The sequence below is a fragment of the Beta vulgaris genome, chromosome 3, assembly GCF_026745355.1.
Source record: "Beta vulgaris subsp. vulgaris cultivar EL10 chromosome 3, EL10.2, whole genome shotgun sequence".
Lineage (NCBI taxonomy): Eukaryota > Viridiplantae > Streptophyta > Magnoliopsida > Caryophyllales > Amaranthaceae > Beta > Beta vulgaris.
The window spans coordinates 41,230,615-41,237,419 of NC_079204.1; the positions used below are offsets into that span (position 1 = coordinate 41,230,615).

A 6,805-nucleotide genomic window follows, 5' to 3' on the forward strand; every position below is an offset into this window, starting at 1 on the left:
AGTCTATGATAATACTTCCAAAACACTTCATTCTCATATTGAGGAAATGAAAAAATTGCTCTACAATTACTAACATGTATATGGGGTTCAGAGAACATATGAGGTAATTCAGGAGAATTCATGCAAAAATTGGGAGGATTTTGATATGATGCATCAAAACTGTAAACATGAGAATTTCAAAAATTATTACTATGTTGCCTAGCAAAATAATTATCCCCATCATCAAAAAAGCATGACTCCATGATACAAAAAAAATTAAAAAAAAAGAATATATAAAAATATTCACAAAAAGGGAAAAATATATACAATTTAGTCTTACCAACAATAAAAGCTAAATAAAACAATACCGTCTCCCCGGCAACGGCGCCAAAGTTTGATAGGTTGTCGTACACCCGTCAAAGATAATTCCTGCAAAACCTTCTAACAATGTAGTAGGGTAAGTAGGGTCGAATCCACAGAGAGATGGTCGTTTTAATCTAGCTTCTAAGATGGAGAAACTAAACAAGATCAGGAATAATTAAATTAAAGTTCTAAACTAATCAAACTACGAAAATCAAACTAAAAAGGATCTAGGGTAATGGTTCACCATGTTTATACTTATAAACTATCAAAATATCTTCACAGTTCAATCAATCAGATATCTAGAGCACAGGTTATCCTTGGTCAGGCATTAACGTTCTCAAATCAACATATGCTAGTACGGTCGCTCAACATAATCAGATTTGCTAATTGTAGGTAAACCTCTAAAGAGTACTATCTCTCGATCTATGACTCTATATTAGCAATATTTAATCAGACAATTGATCAGATTGCAAGATTAACAACAAAACACTAATCAATTAGAGAAATCAATAATTAATCAAACCATGAATAAATATCAATCAATAATCATATCATATAAACATGGATTCCCAAAACCCTAGAAATAAAAACTACTCTATCATGAAATAAATAATGAAATCTAAATCTACCAAGAAAAGCATAATGAAAGAAATCAAGGAAAGAAACTAAAGGAACCAGGGGCGGATCTAGCGTGGGTTCAGCTGAACCCACAAAATTTTGGAAAAAAAACAAAGAAAAATCTGCAAAAAAAAATAAAAATAAAAATAGGTTAAATAGAAGTAGCAGCATAACATTTAGGATAGAAGGTGAATGGTTTAGTGGTTCCGCGTGTTGTCATTAAACTTTCGAGCCTGGCGACCTGAGTTCGAAACTTCTGCCCCCTTTTTTTTTGAAATTTTATTTTCCTCAATAACTTACTCTTTAGTTTTTTCTGACACTCTCTAATTCTCTCTCCTCTTTTCTCACTTCTCACACAACCTAGGTCCTAGCGTTTAGACGACCACTTTCACGGCGACACGGCGTCGGCAGTCACTGTCGGGCGGCGACCTCTCTCCTTCCGACGAGGCAACGACGCACGACAGTCGACTCTTCGCACACTCGTAGTCCGCATACGCACGAACACGAAGGCATTCGAATTTCTCTTCTGCCACTGCCACGAAGCCATTCTAACTTATTTAGGTAAATTTCATTTGCTTAAACTTTCATTTACCAATGCTTGAATGAATTGAAAATATTAATTGTCTTATAATTACCATGAGATTAATGGAGATTCTCTTTGATGGATGAATTTGCTATCGCCTATTTGCCTATTATGATTGAAGTTTAATTTAAATTTTGGGTAATGTTTTATTGTTATTAGTTATTGAAATTTACTTTGTTGAATTGAATTATTTATCATTAGAAATTAGAGATTTAAAGTATGATTTAGTGATGGCAAAATCAATTTAGTGATGTTGAATTGAATTTGTGAATGAAGGATGAAAAGTTTTGGAACATTTTTGGCAGTGATGATGATGTATTAGAATGCTTTTAAAATATGAAAACTCGTAGAATGATTTTTTAGTTTTTTTTTTCTTGTAATTTAAGACATTATTCTCGTATTTATCGGTTGTAATTCTGAACTTGAATTGATGTATTTTATTTTTAAGCAATTTAAATTGGCTTTTTTTTTATTTAACGTCTCGTTAATTCCGAACCCACGTGGGGGAAATCCTGGATACGCCACTGAAAGGAACTCATGAATTAATGAAGAATAAAAATTAGGGTTTACACTAAAAACTAGAGAGAAAGAGAGGAGAGAAAACTAAACTAAGAATAACGTGATAAGGGGGGAGGAGAGAGAAAAAATGAAAACTCCTCTAAATAATATTCTCTAACCTAATATCACTAGAAAAGTAATTTACAAGATAAGAGAAAGTATAAAATAAATCATTAATAGGCGGATTAGTGATCCGCGCGTACGCGTGGCAGATTCCACCAGAAACAGTACAATCTTCCGAAAGGCATAACTCCTTGACTAGAAGTCTCCTCGGGGCGTGCCACCTATCGTTGGAAAGCTCTTCAAGTCTAGTTTCTAAATCTGCTGGAACTACTCGATTTTAAGGAGCACATCAAAAGTTATGATCAGAAGAGTAGACATGACTCTTTTTTCACATTTCTTCTAATGATTTTCCGCTTCGTTTTTACTCAAACTCGTACTATGACATATCCATACGATCCTTATACATTGTATCTTCTTTCCAAGTGCTCCTAATCCTTAAGCTTAGCTAATCATACTCCAAATAAGTCTTCAATGCCTGAAATTCATCAAAAACAAGAAAACATACCGAATAGGAATAGAAAAGCATAACTTAAGAATATAATGCAAGAATGAACCTAAATATGAAACTAAATGCTCTAAAATGCGACCTAAATGCACCTAAAAACTATATATAAATATGACTTATGAAACTCCCCCAAGCTAAACCATTGCTTGTCCTCAAGCAATAAGACTTAGACATCGAAAAAGTTAGACAACCTACAATATAGGACTACAACAGGGCTAAACACTCAATTGAGAACACAAGAGATATAATCACTACATAAACCAAGCATCGAAACAATTTCGAACAAAGCCGCATAGCATATCATGTATCGCAATCGACTCTCCAATCATACCACAAACCATCTCTCCCAAGCTAGATTTAACCAAACCTCACAGACCTCACTTTATTGTGTGCACTCAAATCTCTCATGTGTTTAAGGGGTAAATAATGACTCTCAACCTAAATCAGTCGACTCAGATGAAGCAAATACTCTTTAACTTTGACTTTTTGACTCACTTAATACTCAACAATACAATACATAATGATCAAGAGGACTTTTAAGGGTTGTAATGGGGCTGAGATTAAAGGTATGGAAAATAATTTGGAAATTGTGGTGGAAAAACCAAGATGGGGGAGCATCATATAACTGAAAACATGACCAAGATATATCACAACTCCGTGCAACAACCAACAATCTCCAAATATAATTAACAAACTTTTTCACTCAAGAATTGCAATCATAACCCTTTTTATTTCACTTTATTCACAACTCTTTTTCACTTCTTTTTCATTTCATTTTTCACCTTTTTTTTGTGTTTCTTTTTTACAAACTTTCATTTCAATTTCCAAGCTCACTAAACATATTTTTCATTCTTCTAACCACAAATAGAGCACTTCAATTCAATACAAATCAAACCAAAACTAATACTCGCTCCCCCAAGCTAGGCTTGGGACAAGAATCTAATGAGGCCAATGGCTTGTAATGTAGGTATTAATCAAACAAAGTCAGAAAAGGCTCAGCGGGGATAGAGGAAGGATAATATGAAAACAAGAATAACTCTGGAGCTAAGATCATCAAATGAAACGCCTCAATCATATCAAAATGTATGCACTATCATATATCAAGGAGTACCAAGTCAAAGTCAAGATCAATGCAACAACGAGGAACTAATCACACATGAAAGAACATAACTGACACAGATATGTCAGTTTATAGGCACATAAGCTCACTTAGGTTAGGTTTCTGCATAGTAATGTTAAATCGAGTCAGAGAGAGATCAATCAATCTTACCACAAACAATCTGTTGCGAAACAATCGTGTTATGAAGTATCATGAACAAGATGAGTGACACTTAACAAATGTAGTAAAATATCAGCAAGGTTCTCAAAAGGTTTTAGCAGTAGTCCCATATATGCAACTAAAATGAGATGAAATCTAATATGAGATGAAATATGCTAATGCAACTAAGAAAGCAGTACAATTTTTTTGGTTACACGTAAACTTCCACTTCTAATAAGCAGTACAAACCGTGCAACATCCTATGAAAGCAATAAAATCTACACTAGAATGCAGATAAAGGATAGAATATTTCTCCCCCAAGCTAGAATTTGCAGTGTCCTCACTGCAAAAACCAGTTCAGAAAAGGAACGAAAACCAAACCCTAAATCACCAAATCACCGAGGTTACCCACCAAAAACCGCAACACCACAAAAACCACACACAAATCCCGACAATCTAATAATTCAATCAATGTCTTCAAAAAGAATTCTCAACAAGATGACATCCAAACAAAAATCTAAGCAAAAATTGATAAGAACATCAAAAACATTAACGAGATAGAATACGAATACATACTATCCAATTGAAGTGTCAAAGAAGCTTAAAAAGCACATTGCATTGCTTCGTGAAGACCAACTTGAATCAATTTGTAGCCACTTGAAGAGATCCTAAACAATCATTGATAAAACAAAAAAAAAGGAAAAAAAATAGATTAAAAATAATAAAAAAGAAAAGTTGGGGTCATTAAGTGAACGAATATTAGAAATCCCAGTAGCTCTCATTTATTATCCACCCCTCATTATCATCATAAATAAATGGATTGGGGTTAGAATTCTGAGCAGATTGATATTCGAATTGGGAAGAGGGGTCAAAACCATCTACTAAAGGTGGTGATAGTTATGTAGTTGGGTAGAAGAGCAGATGAAGACATCTCCCACTCATAAGTATCCCTAGCCAACCACAAAATTAAATCCCAACAATAATCAGGTGATTGGAATAGAAATCGTCCATTACACATAGATTCTACCACCATCCTAGTTTCTTCATTTAACCCCTCATACATCACTAGACACATATCCCACAGTTCAATTCCATGATTAGGACCAATAAAATCACCAAGTCATAATACTTCCAAAACACTTCATTCTCATATTGAGGAAATGAAAAAATTGCTCTACAATTACTAACATGTATATGGGGTTCAGAGAACATATGAGGTAATTCAGGAGAGTTCATGCAAAAATTGGGAGGATTTTGATATGATGCATCAAAACTGTAAACATGAGAATTTCAAAAATTATTACTATGTTGCCTAGCAAAATAATTATCCCCATCATCAAAAAAGCATGACTCCATGATACAAAAAAAATTAAAAAAAAGAATATAAAAATATTCACAAAAAGGGAAAAATATATACAATTTAGTCTTACCAACAATAAAAGCTAAATAAAACAATACCGTCTCCCCGGCAACGGCGCCAAAGTTTGATAGGTTGTCGTACACCCGTCAAAGATAATTCCTGCAAAACCTTCTCACAATGTAGTAGGGTAAGTAGGGTCGAATCCACAGAGAGATGGTCGTTTTAATCTAGCTTCTAAGATGGAGAAACTAAACAAGATCAGGAATAATTAAATTAAAGTTCTAAACTAATCAAACTACGAAAATCAAACTAAAAAGGATCTAGGGTAATGGTTCACCATGTTTATACTTATAAACTATCAAAATATCTTCACAGTTCAATCAATCAGATATCTAGAGCACAGGTTATCCTTGGTCAGGCATTAACGTTCTCAAATCAACATATGCTAGTACGGTCGCTCAACATAATCAGATTTGCTAATTGTAGGTAAACCTCTAAAGAGTACTATCTCTCGATCTATGACTCTATATTAGCAATATTTAATCAGACAATTGATCAGATTGCAAGATTAACAACAAAACACTAATCAATTAGAGAAATCAATAATTAATCAAACCATGAATAAATATCAATCAATAATCATATCATATAAACATGGATTCCCAAAACCCTAGAAATAAAAACTACTCTATCATGAAATAAATAATGAAATCTAAATCTACCAAGAAAAGCATAATGAAAGAAATCAAGGAAAGAAACTAAAGGAAGTAAGGAACTCATGAATTAATGAAGAATAAAAATTAGGGTTTACACTAAAAACTAGAGAGAAAGAGAGGAGAGAAAACTAAACTAAGAATAACGTGATAAGGGGGGAGGAGAGAGAAAAAAAATGAAAACTCCTCTAAATAATATTCTCTAACCTAATATCACTAGAAAAGTAATTTACAAGATAAGGAAAGTATAAAATAAATCATTAATAGGCGGATTAGTGATCCGCGCGTACGCGTGGCAGATTCCACCAGAAACAGTACAATCTTCCGAAAGGCATAACTCCTTGACTAGAAGTCTCCTCGGGCCGTGTCACCTATAATTGGAAAGCTCTTCAAGTCTAGTTTCTAAATCTGCTGGAACTACTCGATTTTAAGGAGCACATCAAAAGTTATGATCAGAAGAGTAGACATGACTCTTTTTTCACATTTCTTCTAATGATTTTCCGCTTCGTTTTTACTCAAACTCGTACTATGACATATCCATACGATCCTTATACATTGTATCTTCTTTTCAAGTGCTCCTAATCCTTAAGCTTAGCTAATCATACTCCAAATAAGTCTTCAATGCCTGAAATTCATCAAAAACAAGAAAACATACCGAATAGGAATAGAAAAGCATAACTTAAGAATATAATGCAAGAATGAACCTAAATATGAAACTAAATGCTCTAAAATGCAACCTAAATGCACCTAAAAACTATATATATATATATGACTTATCAAACTCCCCTAAGCTAAACCATTGCTT

General features: G+C 33.6%; 1 long non-coding RNA gene across 1 annotated transcript; it reads left to right on the forward strand.

Annotated features, from left to right (window-relative positions):
• The first annotated feature begins 314 nt into the window (after positions 1-314).
• LOC125495895 (uncharacterized) lies at positions 315-1,887 on the forward strand. Its single transcript, XR_007272293.2, has 2 exons — positions 315-1,521; positions 1,820-1,887. It is a non-coding gene; the product is annotated as an uncharacterized LOC125495895 (long non-coding RNA).
• Positions 1,888-6,805: the final 4,918 nt, after the last annotated feature.